The sequence below is a fragment of the Rhinoraja longicauda genome, chromosome 16 (assembly GCF_053455715.1).
Source record: "Rhinoraja longicauda isolate Sanriku21f chromosome 16, sRhiLon1.1, whole genome shotgun sequence".
Taxonomy (NCBI): domain Eukaryota; kingdom Metazoa; phylum Chordata; class Chondrichthyes; order Rajiformes; family Arhynchobatidae; genus Rhinoraja; species Rhinoraja longicauda.
In genome coordinates, this window is record NC_135968.1 from 620,771 (window position 1) to 632,541 (window position 11,771).

Genomic DNA, 11,771 nt, shown 5'->3' on the forward strand with positions numbered 1-11,771 from the left:
CAATGGGCGGCGTTTCGTGTCAAGACCCTCTCTCAGGTGAGAGTCGCAGGAAAGTGAAAGAGAGGTATAGACATTGATGTGGAGTGAAAAGCTTTTACATAGAAACACAAAAAAACAGGTGCAGGAGTCAGCTATTCGGCCCTTCAAGCCAGCACCGCCATTCAATATGATCAAGTCAAGTCAAGTCAAATTTATTTGTCACATACACATACACGATGTGCAGTGAAATGAAAGTGGCAATGCCTGCGGGTTGTGCACAAAAATCCACAATCATCCACAATCAGTACCCCGTTCCTGCTTTCTCCCCATATCCCTTGATTCCATTAGCACCAAGAGCTAAATCTAACTCTCTCTTGAAAACATCCAGTGAATCAGCCTCCACTGCCTTCGGTGGCAGAGAATTCCACAGATTCACAACTCTCTGGGTGAAGACGTTTTTCCTCATCTCAGTCCTAAATGGCCGACCCCTTATTCTTAAACTGTGACACCTGGTTGTGGACTCCCCCAACATCGGGAATATTTTACCTGCATCTGCCCTGTCGAATCCCTCAATAATTTTATATGTTTCTATAACGTCCCCTCTCACCCTTCTAAATTCCAGTGAATACAAGCCCAGTCGACATCATATGACAGTCCCAAAATCCCAGGAATTCACTTGGTGATCCTTCGCTGCACTCACTCAATAGCAATAATGTCCTTCATCAAATTAGGAGACCAAAACTGCACACAATACTCCAGGTGCGGTCTCACCAGGTCTCTGTATAATGCAGAAGGATCTATTTGCTCCTCTACTAAACTCTTCTCATTATGAAAGCCAACATGCCATGAGCTTTCTTCACTGCCTGCTCTACCTGCATGCTTACTTTCAGTGTCTGATGCACAAGGACATCCAGGTCTCGTTCTACTTCCCCTTTTCCTAACCTGACACCATTCAGATAATACAGAGTGCTGGAGTAACACATTATATTTCCTTATCTCTGTGTTGCACAAAGCCCAAGGTAACACAGATGAGAGGGGCCAAAGGGCCCTGTGTGGAGTTTTTACCTCACCTCCTCCCCCCCCCCCCCCCCGTGGTGGACTGGATGCGGGTCAGGACAGGGGAGGCAAGCTCAGCCTTCCAAGCCTCAATCCAAGCTCAGCCTTCCTCCCGCGCATCCTAGCCCCGACGGGCCGAGTGCCGCCGCCATTCCCCCCCAACAACAGAGGGGAAATACACAGTAGAAAACTCTTCCAACCCCCCGAATTGTGCACGATCAGTTTGCATTTTTCTTTTTTTTAATATATACTGAGACTCCTCAACCTACGATGCTTCAACTCACGATATTTCGACTTTATAATGGTGCGGAAGTGATACACATTCGCACGGTAGAGTTGCTGCCTTACAGCGAACGCACCGCCGGAGACGCGGGTTCGATCCCGACTATAGGTGCTGTCTGTACGGAATCTGCACGTTCTCCCCGTGACCTGTGTAGGTTTTCTACGAGATCTTCGGTTTCCTCCCACACTCCAAAGACGTACAGGTTTGTAGGTTAATTGGTTTGGTAAATGTAAAAATTGTTCCTAGTGGGTATGGGATAGTGTTAGTGTGTGGGGTAGTCGCTGGTCGGCATGGACCCGGTGGGCTGAAAGGTCCTGTTTCTGCACAGTATCTCTGAACTAAACTAAACATTAAATAGAAACCGTGGTGTGGTGGCAACTTCAGTCCTTACAATAAAGTCCTCTAGGCTTACCACCATTTCAGGGAGGCTGGAGTGATCGATCTTGACCCAAACTGACAACACAGATATTTCAGTGTAAGAAAATAACTGTAGATGCTGGTACAAATCGAAGGTATTTATTTCACAAAATGCTGGAGTAAATCAGCAGGTCAGGCAGCATCTCAGGAGAGAAGGAACACAGATATTTCACGATGTTTCAGTTTAATTAGTTGTTTATTAAAGTAGTGATACAAACTGATTTGTATTTAACCAAGCTTTTCTCTCGTCATTGGTGTGGTAAGAACTGTATCTCGCCATAGCTTCTCCGTGTCTGACGCATCCCGTCTCTGCATTCCCAGATAGTACCTAGTTCCGGCTCCTCCCAGTACGTTATGCCCTTATATGCTCATTACACTTGCGTGGAGCACAGAGAAGCAGGCAGTTGAAAAACAGAGTAAACAGTTAATTGGCCGTAAAGTTTGTGACAAAAGTGGGTGACTCACAGGTAGAGGGAGTTTAAAAAGAGCGCCAAGACCCAGGTTCAGGTAATTTACTAATCAATTTACTAATCAGCCCTAAAGTAGTTGATTAGGTAGCAGATAAAAGATGGTACAGCTGTAGCAGAGCGACCTTGTTGGGCGCCACCTTGGAGGTGAAGTGACTTGGGAGGTAAAGTGTGAGTCTTTGGCTCGAGAGTTCGGCAAGGAGGCTAGGCTTGTTTGAACTTTGACTTGTGATTTGTGTCACTGAAGAAATGGCAGGCATGTTGGTGCAGTGTGTTTCCTGCAGAATGTAGGAAGGCAGGGACACCGCAAGAGCCTCTGGGAACTACACCTGCAGGAATTGTGTCCAGGTGCAGCTCCCGAGTGAACGTGTTGGGCAACTGGAGAAGCAGTTGGTTGACCTCAGAGCCATCCAGGAAGGTGAGAGTTTCCTGGGCAGGACCTACAGTGAGGTTGTCACGCCACGGATACGGGAAGAGCAAAGGCGTCTGACTGTGAGAAAGGGCAGAACAAGTGGAGTGCAGGATATCCCGGTGGCTGTGCCAAATTAAAACAGGTACGCCCTGTCGGGAGCTGTCGGGGCAGAAGATGCTTCCAGTCCAAACGGCGGACAGGTCGGTGGCTCCAATACCAACGGTGAGACCGACGTCGGGCAGAGCCATTGTGGTGGGTGACCCGAGGATGGTCAAGATTCAAGATAATTTGGGACGAAATTCAGTCACCCACAGTCCAACAATAAAAGCATTAAAATAGGCAAATTACACAATAAAAGCATTAAAATAGGCAAATTACACAACCCCAACCAACACACAAAAAAAAGAAACATCCATCACAGTCCTCTCCTCACTGTGATGGAAGACCACAATGTCTTTTCCCTTCCCCTGCCGTCTTCTCCCACGGTCAGGTTGTTGTGGTCTGTTGCCTCCCTGGTGCCAGGGTTAAAGATGTCACGGACCGCCTTCAGAACATCCTCGAGAGGGAAGGTGAACAGCCAAAGGTAGTTGTGCACGTGGGCACAAACGACATCGGGAGGAAGAGGAAGGAGGTTCTGCAACGCGAGTTTACGGAGTTAGGAAGAAGACTGAAGAGCAGGATTTCTAGGGTGGTTATCTCTGGATTGCTTCCTGTGCCTCATGCTGGTGAGGGCAGGAACAGGGAGATAGGGGATATGAATTTATGGTTGAGAGACTGGTGCAGGGAGCAGGGATTTAGATTTATAGACCATTGGGATCTCTTCTGGGGTAGGGGTGACCTGTACAAAAGGGACGGGTTACACCTTAACTGAGAGGGACCAACGTTCTGGCAGGCAGGTTTGCTAGTGCTACTACACGTGTGGGTTTAAACTAAATAGTGGGAGGGAGGGGTTGACAAATTGGGAATATAAAGATGGAGTTAAAGGGGAAGTGATTATAGGAAAAGTTGCAAAAGACTCTCGAATTAATGGGAAGGGAAGTTCGATAAGAAGGATAAGAGAGTAAGGTCAGGGTCAATAGTGACCAGTGTGAGAAGAGAGATGAATACAGATGTTAAAGTGTTGAATGCGCGAAGTATAAAAAATAAAGTGGATGAGCTTGAGGCTCAGCTAGATATTGGCAAGTAGGATGTTGTGGGAATTACAGAGACATGGCTGCAAGAGGACCAGGGCTGGGAGCTGAATATTCAGGGGTATACGACCTATAGAAAAGGCAGACAGGTGGGCAGAGGGGATGGGATCGCTCTGTTGGTAAGGGATGATATTCAGTCCCTTGCAAGGGGTGACATAGAATCAGGAGATGTAGAATCAGTATGGACAGAACTGAGGAATTGTAAGGGTAAAAAGACCCTAAAGGGAGTTATCTACAGGCCCCCAAACAGTAGCCAGGACATAGGGTGTAAGTTGAATCGAGTTAAAATTGGCATGTCACAAAGGTAATGCTACAGTGGTTATGGGAGATTTCAACATGCAGGTAGACTGGGGAAATCAGTTTGGTAATGGACCCCAAGAAAGGGAGCTTGTGGAGTGCCTCTGAGATGGATTCTTAGAGATAAGGCAATTCTGGATTTAGTGTTGTGTAATGAACCGGATTTGATAAGGGAACTCAAGGTAAAAGAGCCATTAGGTGGTTAGTGATCATAATATGATGTTTTAATTACAAATTGAGAGGGAGAAGGGAAAATCGGAAGTGTCGGTATTGCAGTTGAGCAAGGGGCACTATGGAGGCATGAGAGAGGAGCTGGCCAGAGTTGACTGGAAAGAGACCCTGGCAGGGAAGACAGTGGAACAACAATGGCAGGTATTTCTGGGAATAATACAGGATAAGAAAATAACTGCAGATGCTGGTACAAATCGATTTATTCACAAAATGCTGGAGTAACTCGTCAGGTCAGGTCAGTAACCCATTCCTTCTCTCCCGAGATGCTGCCTGACCTGCTGAGTTACTCCAGCATTTTGTGAATAAATAATACAGAAGGTGCAGGATCAGTTCATTCCAAAGAGGAAGAAAGATTCTATGGGGAGGAAGAGGTGACGGTGGCTGACAAGGGAAGTCAAGGATAGTTATACTTCTAACATAACAAAGATGAGCGGGAAGCCAAAGGATTGGGACTCTTAAAGAGCAACAGAAGATAACTAAAAAGGCAATACAGGGAAAAAAGATGAGGTACGAAGGTAAGCTAGCCAATAATATGAGGGAGCATAGTAAAAGCTTCTTTAGGTATGTGAAGAGGTAAAAAATAGTTAAGACAAATGTGGGTCCCTTGAAGACAGAAGCAGGTGAATTTATTATGGGGAACAAGGAAATGGCAGATGAGTTGAACAGGTACTTTGGATCTGTCTTCGCTAAGGAAGGCAGAAACAATCTCCCAGATGTTCTATTGGACAGAGGTCCTAGGGTAACGGAGGAACTGAAGGAAATTCACATTAGGCAGGAAATGGTGTTGGGTAGACTGATGGGATTGAAGGCTGATAAATCCCCAGGGCCTGATGGTCTGCATTCCAGGGTACTTAAGGAGGTGACTCTAGAAATCGTGGACGCATTGGTAATCATTTTCCAATGTTCCATAGATTCAGGATCAGTTCCCGTGGATTGGAGGGTAGCTAATGTAATCCCACTTTTTAAGAAAGGAGGGAGCGAGAAAACGGGAAATTATAGACCAGTTAGCCTGACATCAGTTGTGGGGAAGATGCTGGAGTCATTTATAAAAGAAGAAATTGCGGAATTTGGATAGCAGTAACAGGATCTTTCCGAGTCAGCATGGATTTACGAAGGGGAAATCATGATTGACTAATCTTCTGGAATTTTTTGAGGATGTAACTAGGAAAATGGACATGGGAGAGCCAGTGGATGTAGTGTACCTGGACTTTCAGAAAGCCTTTGATAAGGTCCCACATAGGAGATTAGTGGGCAAGATTAGAGCACATGGTATTGGGGGTAAGGTGCTGACATGGATAGAAAATTGGTTGGCAGACAGAAAACAAAGAGTAGGGATTAACGGGTCCCTTTCAGAATGGCAGGCAGTGACTAGTGGGGTACTGCAAGGCTCGGTGCTGGGACCGCAGCTATTTACAATGTACATTAATTACTTGGATGAAGGGATTAAAAGTAATATTAGCAAATTTGCAGATGACACAAAGCTGGGTGACAGTGTGAACTGCAAGGAGGATGCTATGAGTATGCAGGGTGACTTGGACAGGTTGTGTGAGTGGGCAAATGCATGGCAGATGCAGTTAAATGTGGATAGATGTGAGGTTATCCACTTTGGTGGTAAGAACAGGAAGGCAGATTATTATCTGAATGGTGTCAAGTTAGGAAATGGGGAAGTACAAAGAGATCTGGGTGTCCTTGTTCATCAGTCACTTAAAGTTAGCATGCAGGTACAGCAGGCAGTGAAGAAAGCTAATGGCATGTTGGCCTTTATGACAAGAGGAGTTGAGTATAGGAGCAAAGAGGTCAAGTCAAGTCAATTTTATTTGTATAGCACATTTAAAAGCAACCCACATTGACCAAAGTGCTGTACATCAGTTCAGGTACTAAGAAACGAACATACAATGGTACACAAACATAACAGCTGATAGCACATAATAGTGAGTAGCCCCGTCGGCCGACCTGAGGGACCTGGAGATAGAGTAGTGGGTTAGAAGATTTTTGATATGGGGGGGGGGGGGGCAAGCCCGTTTAGGGCTTTGTATGTGGAGGAGCTTGAAGTTGATTCTGTACCGTACTGGAAGTGGAGAGAGGCCAGAATCGGGGTGATGTGGTCCCTTTTACGGGTACCCGTCAGGAGTCTCGCTGCGGCGTTTTGGACCAATTGCAGGCGGGACAGGGATGATTGGTTGATCCCAGTGTAAAGGGAGTTGTAGTAGTCTAGGCGGGAGGAAATGAATGCGTGAATGATTTTTTCAATGTCGTCAAATTGGTGGAATGGTTTGATTTTAGCTATGGTACGAAGCTGGAAGAAGCTGGCTTTTATCACAGCGTTGACTTGCTTGTCAAACTTTAATGCAGAGTCAAATATCACGCCAAGGTTTTTGACATGTGGTTTGACTAGGGAGGATAGGCTTCCAAGGCTGCCTGTTATCGTTTTGATGGAGTCGGGGGGGGGGGCGAATAGGATGACCTCAGACTTGCTCTCGTTTAGTTGAAGGAAGTTCTGTGCCATCCAACATTTTATGTCCTCAAGGCAGTGTATGAGGCTGATTAAATTTGACCGGTTGTTGGGTTTCAGGGGAGATAAAGCTGTGTGTCATCCGCATAGCAGTGGAAAGAAATGCCGTGCCTTTGAATGATTTGGCCGAGGGGGAGCATGTGTAGAGAGAAGAGAATGGGGCCTAGGATGGAGCCCTGTGGAACCCCGCAGGAGAGGCTAGCTGGGGAAGAGGAATAATTGCCTATGTTGATGGAGAAACTCCTATTTTTGAGGTAGGAAACGAACCAGCTTAGGGCAGTGCCATCAACGCCAACGCAGAGTCAAGGGGTATGGGGAGAAGGCAGGAACGGGGTACTGATTGTGAATGATCAGCCAATGATCACATTGAATGGCGGTGCTGGCTCGAAGGGCCGAATGGCCTACTCTTGCACATATTGTAGACAATATGCTTTCATCTCACGACAACCCACAAGTGTCCAAAAATAATACAGCAAGATACAAAGTAACATAATATGCTAAGACAGCTAATAAACACAAATGTGTTAGGTGGCTATGACATTTGGTACGTTAGGTGTATTAAATGCATTTTCAACTTCCAATACTTTGGATTTATGATGGGTTTATCGGAACGTCACCCCATCGTAAGTCGAGGAGCATCTGTTTATAGAAGAAAGCTTATCACGGGATAACACTGATTATTTGGGGGCCTCCCTCCCTTTTTTTTTTGTGTAAAAAAAGACATTCATTTCATTGGAATACGACTTGGCTCCAACGGGTTAACGAGCAATAGTCCTTGTTTACCACCGCCGGAGTCTGGCGGCCGTCCAAGGGCGGAGAGCGAGATGCCACCGTTCAGAGTTGAGGGGGGGGAAGTGCAGGGGAAGGGAAGCGGTGACTCCGGATTAATCCAGACGCCTTTCGCCAGCAAGAAGACAGAGGAATGACGAAGAGATGGCGCTCGAGGGGAGGCTGTCGATGACTGGTCTGCTTGGACCTTACATCCCATCCCAAGAATGGAACACCGCATTGTCGACAGGGCCAAGGAGGGCTGATATTGGGAACACTTCTCCAGGCACTTTGGAGGGGAATTGTCAAGGGATGTGTCGGGTCGGGACCCTTCTTTGAACTGATGGAGTTGGGGGAGAAAGTTGGAACAAAGAGATGGGGTCGGGACAGACTCCAGGACTTGATTAAGAGGGGGGGGGGGGTCTCCTTAATTTGGAGAATTCAATGTTCATGTCATTGGGCTGTGAGCTATGAGGTGCTGTTCCTCCAGTTTGCGTGTCACCTCACTCTGGCAATGGAGGAGGCCCAGGACAAAAAGATTAGTGTGGGAGTGGGAAAGGGAGTTAAAATGGTTGGCAACCGGGGGATCCAGCAGGCCTTGGCAGACCGAGAGCAAGTGGCGGGTGAAATGCATGCCTAGTCTAGGTACAAGGAACAGCAGATGCTGGTTTACAAAGAGACACAATCTCCTGGAGTAACTTGCACCTCTGGAGAGCACGGACAGGCAACATTCTAGGTCAGGACCCTTCTTCAGACTGCTTGGTGTGGGGGGGTGGAGAAAGTTGGGAAGGAGAGGTGGGAGTGGTCGCCTCAGATTCCCTTTCTCCACAGATGCGGCCTGACCCACTGAGTTCCTCCACCGCTTTAGAGGGAATGGACAGATGGTGTTTTGAGTCAGGACCCTTCTTCAGACTGATCGGAGAGGGTGGGGGGTGGAAGCTGGAAAAGAGAGATGGGGGCTGGACAAAACCTGGCAAGTGATCGGAAGACACAAAATGCTGGAGTAACTCAGCGGGACAGGCAGCATCTCTGGAGAGAGGGAATGGGTGACATTTCAGGTCGAGACCCTTCTTCAGAAGTGATGGGTGGATCTAGGCGAGGGAGACACAAGAAACTGCAGATGCTGGAATCTGGCAGAGAACACAATTTAGTTTGATGCACAGAATTTCTTGCCCAGAGTGGGGGAATCGAGGACCAGAGGACATAGGTTCAAGGTGAAAGGGAAAAGAATGAATAGGAATCTGAGGGGTAACTTTTTCACACAAAGGGTGGTGGGTGTATGCAACGAGCTTCCAGGGGAGGTAGTTGAGGCTAGGACTATCCCAATGTTTAAGAAACAATTATAGACAGGTACATGGATAGGACAAATTTGGAGGGATATGGACCAAGCGTGGGCAGGTGGGACTAGTGTAGCTGGGACATGTTGGCAAGTTGGGCCGAAGGGCCTGTTTCCACGCTGTATCGCTCTATGACTAATACAAAGTGCTGCAATAACTCGGCGGGACAGGCAGCATCTGTGGAGAACATGGAGAGGTGACGTTTCGGGTCGGTACCCTTCTTCAGACTGACACTATGTTAACAGATGAGGGGGGTGATCGGCAGGTTAGTGGAGTGAAGCGAGAGAAAATAAGCAGATAAAAGGGTGTGAGATAAGGAGAGGGGAATGTAAACGTGCAGCTTTAAGGGACATTGGTCAGGTAGCATTTGGAGTATTGCGCACATTTCGGGTCACTGCATTACAGGACTGATGTGGAGGCTTTGGGGAGGGTGCAGAGAGGGTTTACCAGAATGGTTTAAAAACAAGGAACTGCAGATGCCTGTTTACAAAAAAGGACATAAAATGCTGGAGTAACTCAGCAGGACAAGCAGCATCTCTGGAGAGAAGGAATGGGTGACGTTTCGGGTCCAGACTGAAGAGGGTCTCGACCTGAAATGATACCCATTCCTTCCAGCATTTTGTGTCTACCTAAACAGCACCTATCCACGGCATGGTGTGCCAGCAGGCTGGAGGATCGAGCAAAGGCCTTGTCACAGAGCGGGCAGGGGAAGGGGCGCTCACCGGTGAGGATCTGCCGGTGCTCCAGCAGGTGGTCCAGGCGGGTGAAGCCCTTACCACAGGACGGCCGGAGAAGGGATGCTCACTGCTGTGGGTACGCCGGTGCTGCCACGGGCTGGACATACGGGTGAAACCCTTGCCACACTCGGCGCACACAAAGGGTCTCTCACCGGTGTGGAACCGCTGGTGCTCCCACAGCTGCCTTGCGCTCTTGAAACGCATGCCGCGGTAAGGAAGAGCTGCTCGCCGGCGTGGGCCCGCCGGTGCTACAGCAGCCCCCGCGAGCTGTCAAACGCCTCACCACAGTACTGGCAGTCGTAGGGCTGGCCACTGGTGTGCACGCACTGGTGAGACAAGGCGTGGGAAGCCACGGCAAAGTGCTCGCCACTCCCCGGCTGCGGATGGGACGGTCACCCGCTGGTGCTCCCACAGCTTGGAGGAGCGGGTGAAGCCCTTGCCGCACTGGGTGCAGGTGAAGGGGCGCACGCCGGTGTGCAAGCGCCGGTGCACCTTCAATTCCGGCGACGTCTTGAAATCTTTGCTGCGGTCGAATCAGGTGAAGGGGCACACACCGCTGTGCACCTGCCGGTGCCTCCTCAGCCCCGACGACCAGGCAAAGCTGTTGCCGCAGGTGGGGCAGGTGAAGGGCCTTTCGCCGGAGTGCACGCGGTAGTGCCGCAGCAGGCTGTCGTAGCGAGTGAAGCCTTTGCCACACTCCGAGCAGGCAAAGGGGCATTCTCCAGTGTGCGCCCGTTGGTGGATCTTCAGCAGGCTCGGGTACAGCCAGGCCTTGCCACACACGTCGCACTCATAACGCTTCTTCTTGTGCCCCGTCATGTGGTCCTCCACCGAAGCTCACACACCGAGCAGATGGGGGTGGCTCACCGGCACCCTGGCCGCCCTCAATGGCCGCTCACGTCCCCGTATCTCCGTCCACAGCACCGGCTTCTAAATCCTGCAGGAGGGGGAACACAGAGGGTCAACAAGCTGGCAAACAGTACATTACTAACATGTGAAAATCACTAGTGGTAGTCTTCGACTAGCCCCGACTTGGGGTCCGATCGCCCGCCACTGGGCGCTGAGATCCCCCAATGCGGGAGCTTGATCGCCCCGACACGACTGCCAGCTACGGAGGCCAAGATCGCCCCGAGAACAGAAGGTTCAAGTGCCCCGACCACCGGAGGACAAAGAAGGGAAGAGATCGAACTTTCTTTTTCGTCTTCCATCACAGTGAGAAATATGGAGGAGTCACTGTGGTGGATGTTTATGTTAAAATGTATTTTGGTGTCTTGTTGCTTTTTATTGGTGTGACTGTATGGCAAATCAAATTCCTCGTATGTTGCAAAACATACTTGGCTAATAAAGTATGATTATGAGTAGGCTCATTCCCGTTCTGTGAACCGAGATACGGGTGTCAGGGGTTATGGGGAGAAGGCAGGAGAATGGGGTTAGGAGGGGGAGATAGATCGTCCATGATTGAATGGCGAAGTAGTCTTGATGGGCCAAATGGCCTAATTCTGCTCCTGTCACTTATGACCTTGTACAGGGAGAAACCTTGTCTCCGCGGTGGAGTCACACAAGTCTTGCACTCAGCGTGATTCCCTTTATCCCGTATCCGTACACTGCAGACAGATCGATTGTAATCGTGTGTTGCCTTTCTGCTGACTGGTTAGCACGCAACAAAAAAAGCTTTGCACTGCAACCCGGTACACGTGACAATAAATTAAACCCAACCCTCCAGCCACCAGGGGCGCTGACGCTGCACCGCGACATCTCGCCGCCAGTGGGCTTTGCCATCGGAGGACCAGAGATGCCCAGACCTCCTTCCCTCATTCATTCACATCCCACTCCTCGGGTCGCCGGCCGCAGGATCGCCCTCGGGGAGGGAGGAGGGGGTGGGGGAAAGATCGCGGGGCCAATCGGCGGCGGCGACGACGTAGGTTGTTCCCCACCTGAGGTGCCGGCGCTGAGCGAGCGGCGGCCTCGTCCCGTCGGCCCCCTTCCCGTTAACGGACAGCGTCAGCGGCCAATGGGAGCGTGTCCCGCCTCCCCGACCCCAACGTCACAAAGAACCCAATACGCTCCCTACCGGCGTCCGACCAA

The 11,771-nt window shown here is 49.5% G+C and overlaps 1 long non-coding RNA gene across 1 annotated transcript; it reads right to left on the minus strand.

The window, feature by feature from the left end:
* Positions 1-1,872: 1,872 nt before the first annotated feature.
* LOC144601039 (uncharacterized) lies at positions 1,873-11,713 on the minus strand. The gene is made up of 2 exons (XR_013548225.1): positions 11,621-11,713; positions 1,873-10,623 (listed from the first exon to the last, which is right to left on the minus strand). It is a non-coding gene; the product is annotated as an uncharacterized LOC144601039 (long non-coding RNA).
* Positions 11,714-11,771: the final 58 nt, after the last annotated feature.